At 29.2% G+C, this 10,327-nt stretch overlaps 1 protein-coding gene across 1 annotated transcript in view; it reads right to left on the bottom strand.

The window, feature by feature from the left end:
* Nucleotides 1-10,327, bottom strand: part of corn (cornetto) — a gene marked incomplete in the record, with an annotated part of 269,163 nt that overhangs the window by 200,268 nt on the left and 58,568 nt on the right. Inside the window, 1 exon segment of the mRNA XM_067051957.1 lies at nucleotides 3,693-3,733.

Here is a 10,327-nt window from a genome sequence, read left to right as displayed (position 1 = left end):
TCATTAGTCCATAGTTTAGATACTCGTCCATTATAGAGTATCTAGTCCACTATGAATATAAGTATAATAGATTATCTCGTCCATTTTACAGTATCTAGTCCAATTTTTTAGAAACTAGTTAGTCCATTGTTTAGATACTCGTCCAAAATAGAGTACCTCCTCCATTTTAGACAGAATGAATAAGTATTAACTATTTGAACAAAATTATGGTCATACATTGAGCTATTATAATGTCTATTGGTTCTTGTTTTTGGAGTTTTAGTGGTGAACAAATCAGCTCCTTGCACAACCGTTGGTCTAGTAACAGTACTTCCTCACTAAGTACTGCACCCCTGATCCTTCACGGGTTGTAGCGGTACATATTTATGTATTATATTATCCACATGCTTTTATATGAGGAATATCTACGGTGTTATGGGGTTGCACATATAAAGCCAATCTTAAACATAAAAATAAATTTTAAAAACCTCGGAATATATTAGAATGCTGATCATGCCATGAGGTTATTTCTGGAGTTATTATTCCAGAAGTGGATGGTTGTGGCGAGTCGAAATATCACGAGACAGAATAATTTGCAAGCAATTTCCCTTTGACAGCACGACGTGAGTCACGGCATATGGATAGGAAGTTAGCAGTTAGTTACAAGCAACGCTCCGGCAATATGTCTGCTAAAGCACAACGATCTTCCTAATTAGGATGACTTTAAAATATTTTTGTTGTATTAATTGTTTGTTTGTTAGTTCGGCAACCTCACACATTATTTACTATTAATATTGTTTATTTATTATCTAGAATTAATCCTGCAACTAGCAATCACAAAGTATATTTAGTTTATCAAAATAAAGTGAAATTTATACCTCAACAATATAAGTAGCAATAAAAAAAATGTTATAAGTAGTAATGAATCCTCAATGCTCCTTACTTTGTCACAAATAAAATCATACATAAAGACCTTAATGTTCCCTATGTAACCGATCTAGCCCGAACCAGATATCACTCCTTCCATTATAAACTCTCTAACCACTCAAACCCCCTAGTTTCTAACCTTGCATCCTCTTCCATTCCTGACAATTCTCTGAGGCGCCTGAAAAGAAGATGGCCACGAGACCAGCTAATGTAAAAGGGTAGTTGCTCTACACGCCTGTAACACTCCATTTCAACTAAGATCAAATTTACTGAATGTATTATGTAATATAAAGTTGTAAATTTCAATAAAGATAATAAAAAAAAAGTAATAATGAAAGAATAGTTGACCGTTTCGCAACACGCCTGTATCACTCCATTATAAACTAAAATAAAATTTACTGGATGTATGTATATAAGTGTAAAGTTCTAAATTTCAATAAAAATATCTTTTAAAAAAATACTGCTTATGTTCCAGCCAGAATTTCAGATTTTCATCAGGACTGAGAAAGCACAAAATAACAAGAATTAACACACAAAACAAAATACAGAATAACAATAAACTAGCTAAATAGAATAGTTATTTTTATGTACTTTTATACATTATGGCTGATATCTTGTTTTTCGTTCTTAGCCCAGATGAAGGCATGGAATTATGGCCGAAACGTCGGCACTAATTAAATCCATTTTCTCTAATTTGTGTTCTTCATTACCCGCACTCCCAATCAACTTAAATTAATTAAGCTGTTAGAATTAATCACACGTTTTTATTCTAATTTTTAAACGGCTGAACACCTGAACTGGACAATTTATTGGTTAGATAAGATGAAGTATTAAATTAGCAATGAAAATAATTCGCTTTGAAATAAAAATTTTCGCCCTCCACCTCTACGTAACTAAATTTTAAAAAAGTCTAAGTATCAGCGGTTTTTCTTTGAAACAATTTGAGAAAAGGGGGTGTAGTCATTCTGACCTTATGACAAGTTATTTTTATTAAAGTAAAAACAATTACTTATAAAGTAGATTTACTTTAAATACTTCAAAAATATTCGATATGTTGTTTATGACAAATATTAATATAAGAAACTGTTAATCCTTTTAAAAACCTCTCTAGAACGTTGAATATTTCAAAACTGGAGTTTTGAAATACACCACTTCAACCGCTCATTTGATTCAAAACTTCGACTGATTAGAGGTTTCCTAAGTCTATATCTGACCCATTTAAAATTGTATAAGAAAAATTAGGAGAATTTTAGAATCATAAAACCAATTAAATAAGTTTTTTTTTGTTATTTTATGCATGGTATAATTATTCCAAGAAATAATACTTTTATTGATTTTTATTTTACTAAACAAGTAACAAATAATTATTGTCACATTCATAACACACGATTTATTTATAATTACTTTTATCATAAATCTTTGTAAAATAAATTGCAAGACCTTTGCTTCAGGTTCTCATTTAAAAACAGTTACAATTTTCCGGCGTTAGGTATATAAAAAACGCATGTCCTAATATTATTGTATTAACCAAAAACACCTTTGGATAAAGAGATTATCATAGAAGAAACTAATCAACCCATTTGCTTAACCTATGTTAAAAATGGCTAAAATTATATTAAGCAATAAGCACTTATTAATAATGTATGATAATAGGAGTCAGAGCTGGGCAAAAATTTGCTATAGTTGAAACTAATAGCTAAAATTTCCATGGATACGATATTTATTTATCAATGGTTCATTCATTAATAAGGGTCGTTGCCATGGCAATTTTAGCTATTTGTTTCAACTATAGCTAAATTTTGCCCATCTCTGATACGAGTGTATATTATTAATGATCAACTAATATAGTTACAAAAATTACTTTATTACTTTATTTGTAAACAAAGAAAATAATACTATAAGATTTGTGAATTATTTTTGAAATTTATAGAGTAATTTTTCAGATATTAAAGTTTATTGTATTTTTTACTATTCTAAAATTGGAAGCAATTTTAAATAAATATAGCATGAAGTTTCAAACAAATATACAAAACGAATAACTCGTGATAGGTTGGTATTTAATATTATTATAACAGAATTTAGTAGTGCTTGAAATAGCAACTTCTGCCCGGAACGATTGAACAAATAAAATGTTTTTACTTATTTGTGTTCTTTATTCACCACATCCTAACCATCTTCTTCTAGTATAGTATCTACAGTAAACAACTGTATCATAACTGAATTTTAAAAATCCTTAATATTATTATTAATTGTGGATATTGACTAATAAATTAAGAACAAGTTAACAACGAGAATATCTCCAAACTTCAACGTAGCTACGTGGCCTTCAAATTAGAGAGCTTGATAAAAATTCAATATTATTCAAGACAAAATAGGCCCGAAAATAGCCGAAAATCGATATAGGCTGACAGTCACACGAAGAGGTCACGAACTCTGGAACTCAGGTATCAGCTCCTCCAAAAAATAAATCTGATTCTAATCTCCAGATATTTTTTCATTCGTTTGAGTACAAATTATTAATTTTGATATTATAATGAAATTAAAAAATTAATATAACAAATTGAGAATATTTTTCTTAATTTTTCAATATTGACAAGATTAATAATATGATACTATAGAAAATTAAATTTGCTTATATAACTAAAATCATATTTTTCTCTGACATATAATAAAATCAAAATAAGGAATAAATGAAATAAATAGTTATATGCACATAATTATATATGCTGTAGTTTTTGAAGAAATGATATACATTTGAATTGACTGATTATAAATAATTTACTTACCAATTAATAATAAGATGCGACCTGACAGAGAACTCAGTGTTCTGAAACATTTGAAAATAAGAATATTAAACCAACAATAAATTTATATTTATGTTTAAATAAATAATTCAATTTTTATCCTTTTTTATCTCAACACATTTTATTTTTGTTATAGGTCCGACGTTTCAGCCAATCCGGGCATCCTCAGGGACATCTTAATAAAATTTTGGAACTAAAAATATTTAAACACTCAACTTCATGCAGGCTATTCTGGCCAGGTCACAACAACAATTTCTAATTAGTCAGCTTTTACATTAAAAACGAAAATTAAAATTCATTTATATATGTATATATAGTTGACCGTAAAAATTGATATATAGGAAAATCGTCAGGGTCGCGGTCAAAGGAGAAACAAAATGCTCATTTATTATCATTTTATATCTTTATTATTACTTCTTTATGTATAATTATTATTTTTTCATGACGTTTATTTAATCTCTATTTTTTTTTTACTTCCCCATATTGTTTTTGTTTTATGTAGATCAGGAGATGTATACCGTTAAAAAATACAGGAGATGTACATAAAACAAAAACAATATGGGGAATTGTTTTTGTTTTATGTACATCTCCTGTATTTTTTAACTGTATATTTTACGTATTTTTATAAAAAAATTTTACTCTTGCCATTGTTACTTATTTTTATTCTTATCATTGTATCTTATCTTTGTATTTTTATTCTTATCATTGTATTTTTATTCTTATCATTGTATCTTATCATTGTATCTTATCATTGTATCTTATCTTTGTATTTTTATTCTTATCATTGTTTCATTTTGTACCTTTTTAGCCCTGATGAAGCCCTACAAAGTCGGGCGAAGCGTCAGAAAATAAATAGTTGTAAATTATTTTTGTTCCTCTTTTGACCGCAACCCTGACCATCTTCCTATATATAAAATTCATTTATCACAGTCACTTGTTAAAACTTTATATAGGTTGTGAGATAAATGCATTTTATAGGCATATTTTATGATTATATAGGCCTGAGGATGACCGGATTGGCCGAAACGTCGGACTTATAAAAAAAAAATAAAATGTGTTGAGACAAAAATGGATAAAAATTGAATTATTTATTTAACCAAAATTAACCAGTCTCAAGAAGGTTAAAGATTATAAATATAATAAATTTATATTTTTTGAACAGTAAAAAAAAATAAATTTAAGCCTAAATAACATTGGAAATAAAATTTTATATTCAATGCCGAACAAACTTGTGTACAAATAGAAACATTAAGATATTAATTGGAAAATAAAATTTTATGCTTTAATTTAACTAAGGAAAATTAGTTGTCAGGTTTTGCTATTAAAAAATTATTTTGTCAAAAAAAAAAATTTAATCTCTAATTTAACTAGAGATATGGGATAGGTGTCATTTAACAGTATATTCCATCTATTTCATGCGATTTACAATACAATAGGGGTATTCACGATCTTTAGTTTAACATGGTAAATGAAGAAATATTTCCTTCTTTTACCATGTTAAAACGATAGAACATATAACATGCTTGGGAGTCTGTTACTAGGTTTGTTAAGTGGAGAATGACACCACGCAACTGAGCTAGTCACCATTTATTTTTTGTTGTGTTAGATTACTTGCTCGTATTTTGTGTTTTGATTGTGTTAGTATTGTTCTGAATGATTTTATAACTAATAAAGCAAAAGATGAGAATAATAATCTAATAACAGTTGTCAATTAGCTCATCTTGATTCTTATCCTCACAAATTAGAAGATCAACAAGGCACTCAGTAGCCAAACTTTCACACAACTTCCACTATTCACTCAATTTAGACAGGTTGTAATAAATTACTTCAATCAAAACTTATAACTAAACAATAACATGAAGTTTTCGAAGGAAATGTTATAAAACAAGTTGCTCAGAAAATCCGCTAGGATCTCTTATGCATTTAACATTTAACATGACTGTGAATAGGGCTGCTCTTATAACATTAAATATGGTATTAAACCTTTATAATGTTATAATACTTATAACATTAAACATGGTAAAACATTTTACATTTTACAAAACATCATGAATACCTCATATATAGGTTAAGATAAGTTACCATTATTCAAAATTTAATTTAAAATTTGTATTTTTATTTTCTCAGAAAGCAAATATTCTAAGATTTTATCAGGTTTCTTTTTTTAACATTGAAGCCATTTCCGTTCCATATTTAAATTTAGCACTGTGATTTACATCAATAAAACCTATTCAAGAATGAAGTTTGAAAATAAGTACTTTCTGACAAAATAAAAAATTTTAATCAGGTTATGAATATAACCGTTTAATAGGTTAAATATTAGCCTACATAGTGTTGCGTACCAAACGAAGGGCCATGGAACTTACTGTAAAATGACACAGAACAATATTCCACATCTTTAGCTTAGTAATCAAAGCTTCAGCAGCAAATCCAAAACTTTTTATCTGTTTTTTTGGCCTATTCATAAAATATCAAAATTTTACAAGTACTTATACAACATATGTACAAAGTTTGAAGAAAATCTGAGATAGTAAGGTTCAAAAGTGTGTTGAATTGACGTGGCCCACCCATTTCTAGAAGAATAAAAACCAGAACAACGGATATTATAAGCTAAAAGATGAAATACGTAATCTTTGGTCAATGAAAAATTAATTAAATCTAATTTATATAGTAATATCATAAAATTAATAAAATGTTATTTTTTTTTTGGCCAAGACTCCCATTGGAGTCCTACGTCTACTAATAATTAATTATTTTAAAACTTTAGGCTGGCGATTCTGTCCAAGGTCATTAAGATCAGTAATGTCACCCTATTTTGTAACTATTTGATTAATTTTTAAAACTTTTTTACTTTAAAACTTAATTTACAGACCAACTTAATACTATTTTGCTGATTGTATCAGGAGTCTTGATAAGAAAGTGATAATATTGTTAAGTTGATATGAAATTAAAGTTTTTAAACGTTATTAAAAAAGTGACAAAATAGGGTAATTGATATTAATGACCTGGATAGAAAATCCTGCAAATATTTCTTAAATGTGATGTGAGGTGTAAATTTATATTTAAAATTTTCCGTTGCCGGTCAGAACCAGGTAACAATCCTTCCCAATTAATAAATTTCCCAACCACTCGTTTCTAACCTGGCTTCTCATTCAATAGCTGATATTCCCCTAGGCGTGTTAAAAGAAGATGGCCCCAAGATTTTCTCTAGTTATTGGAGTTCTATCAATGAGTAGAATCTTCATATGTTTGTATCGTCATTTTATATCAAATAACAAATTTATAAGTTATATATAATAGTATAAAGTTGTAAATAACAATAAATAAATTATTAAAGTCCTTGGGAATGACCAAATGGGCCGAAACGTAGGACTTTTAAAGAAATAATAAAGAGTGTTTTGATACTTAACTTGGATACTAATTAATTTTTTGTGAAATAAATATTTTAAATTAATAATGTACCAATTATTCAATATTGACATATTCATAAATTATAAATATTAATAACAAATAAAATAAAGCTATAAGTAAAATAATGAAAAATATAGAATGCAAATTCGTGATGAATAGTAATTTGATTTGGACTTCAACATTCGTGAAATATGAAGACAAGAACAATTCGGTGAAGTCAAAGCCGAGGACGGAGTTGCTCAAGTCAATGCTCTCTGGAAACGCAATTTACCAACAATCCTCTAACTTTTTCCAACAGTCATTCCGGTCAATTTCAAGCAGTTTTCTCGTCTCGTTTAATTTTCCACTTAGAAGTTAATTAGAGAATGGAGGGCTTTTAACTGCAAATGGATTTTCTCGGACAATACGGGTTTAATTTAATGGATCGCGTGAAATAAAAAAAAGAAGAGAGTGGACATAAGAAACTTGGAAGTATAAATAAGAAGATCTTTGAAGTCTAGAATAGCCCACGGTGCATTGTTTAATCTTTCCACCTAACCTAGGAAATTGCAGGGTTTAGCAGACTTTTAAATAACAATATATGCAATAAAATGTATTTCTGGAGGTAAAAGCATATTATTTTACTGTTTACACAGATTATGTACAACTCATTTTTTTTCTTCAAAAATTCAATATTTATATAGAGCTAAATTAAACAAAAAAATGTTCAATAAATAACAGAGAAAGAAAGAAATGCTTTATTTAGCCATGCTGGCCAAATACATTGGGTTGCTACAATACACAAAATACCAATCAATCCATGATTGGGCATATATACATATATATACATGATATAATAACAAAATATTTTTTTTCCCAACTTTTCCTTTTACAAGTAATAATCTTCTTGGCACTTACTACAATACATTATAACTTTTTCCCCATTCAACAATACATTATAACTTTTTCCCCATTCAACAATACATTATAACTTTTTCCCCATTCAACAATACATTATAACTTTTTCCCCATTCAACAATTCCATTTCATTTGACAATCCTATTCCATTTATTTGACAATCCTATTCTATTTATTTAGCAATTTTATTCTCCCTGTTTCACTCTGTCATACCTCCCCTCTCGAGTGATCTGCAATTCACGTTTGATCCGGTAAGCAAGAATTTATTATTAGAGCAATATAAAAACAAGTCAAAGTTACAATAGTCACAGTAGATCAGTTTAAAAAATAAATACATAGATTAAAAAAAAAATGTACTACTATATAGATTTAAAAAACAAAAAGTTAAAAGCAATAATTAAATAAACACTGAACCGACGGATAAACGTTCGAGGGGTAGACCGAAACGTAGATGGGAGGATTACGTTACAATTGATTTAGTAGAATTGGGTTTGGAGGGGCATCACTGGAAAGATATATGTAGAATGGTTGGTATTATGGGAATCGAACCTTCGGGTTCGTTAGGCCTTCATTATTATTATTTAAGGTAGGACTAAAAAATGATACAAATAGTTTTATAACCATGCACAAAGTAAAAGCTCTTTGTTTTTGTACTGGATAATTTTTTGTTATGGGAATCGATATTTTTTTTTACGCTGTTCATCCATTGGAATCCAGTCAGTCATCTGGAGATCGGATCTCAGTAGAATACTCAGGAGTCCTGGAAATTGGTTTCCTAAGGTATCTTATGATGCTAATCACGAACTTGAACACCTCGACTTCCTTTTTCTTTTTTTCACATATCTTGTTCCGGTAACCTACGGCAACGGAAAGGTTGAATCAGAAAGGCTTCTATTTATTGGACCAGTAGCGCCCATGTGGCCAGTATCAAAAGCTTGCCTCCTCCAGCGCTCTTGGTGGTAAGAGAAGCAACCCAGATGAGTATAAGATAGCCATCTTGTCTTCAACCAGAGAAGCGTCCATCCTTTCTTTTTATTCACTCATTGGTAATATCCACCATGAGTGAGTAGATTTACTTGAGTGGTTCCCAGCAGCAGAGAGATGAGAGGCTTGGAGATGCGGGGGGAGGAAAGAAGAAAGAAGTAAGTCCACATAGTAATAGTTAACATCCACATCATCATTAACCACCTCAATGTTAGATCTACAATCTCCATAGCCCAGTCATACTAATCTAATCATAATGTTTTCTTTCGGCCATCCACTACACCATTTGTAACATAAAACAATAGAATTTTATTTTTCATTTAATCATGTTCATTTTAAATTATACAGTCCACTCCAACCCAACCAGCTAACCAAAAGTGAAGTGTGTCTTACAATGCGGTTGAAGGCATACTTCATACATATCTTAAAAACGATGTATTATTCTAATAACTTCTCAATTCACTGGTCATTTAATTAAACTAGTGTAAATTTTCTACAAATTGGTTTTGTGATAATGTTTTCGTTATGATGAAAATGACTGAAGAAATAGTCAAGCAAAATTATAAGACGGAATATGATCGAACATAATGGTAAAAAGAAAATGGGTTTCTTATAATGAGCATTTTTCAACTTTTCTAAAACATTCAAGATATTTTTCTTGTCCCTATTTAACCATTCATGTCGAAAAAAAAACGAAAAAGGATTATTTTTTAAACTTGTTTGAATTTTGTTTTCTATATATTTTTGGATAATGATTGAAGTGGTAAGCCTTTAATTTAGGCTCAGTATTCTCTGAAACATGGTGCAGTATGTTAAAACCCCCTAAAACTTTTCATGTTAAAACTTCCAATTCAGGGACTGCAGGAGAAGTTTTTTTTTTTTTTTTTTTTTTTTTTTTTTTTTTTTTTTTTTTTTTTTTTTTTTTTTTTTTTTTTTATTTTCAAACCTCTTTATTGATAATATAAATATAATACGGATTATAATAAAATAATATATAATACATGTATATACAACTTTTCTTGATTTGCCTTACGGCAGGAAGTTTTGTTAGTTGTAAGACGGCCTTATATAGTCCAACCAACCCTTCCGTCCCATCCCTCAGTCTAACCTTGTTAGTTAACATTTGTATACCCCAAAGGGCCACCTCAAAAACCTTAAGGTGGTGTTCTTCCCTCAGTGTAAGAGGCCACGTTCCGCATCCTTAAAGAAAAGTAGGAAGGATAATATTTTTGTAAATTCAAACTTTTAAGTTTTTGGACAGAAGGCGCGAGCCTGTTTCGATATTGAAAAAAATAAAACAAGCATTTTCCGCCAATAAACTCGCT

Source organism: Halyomorpha halys, unplaced genomic scaffold (assembly GCF_000696795.3).
Source record: "Halyomorpha halys isolate HHAL.00 unplaced genomic scaffold, Hhal_1.1 Scaffold88.1, whole genome shotgun sequence".
NCBI classification, from domain to species: domain Eukaryota; kingdom Metazoa; phylum Arthropoda; class Insecta; order Hemiptera; family Pentatomidae; genus Halyomorpha; species Halyomorpha halys.
The sequence above is the reverse complement of the archived record's forward strand: the minus strand, read 5'-3'. Positions and strand labels throughout refer to the sequence as shown.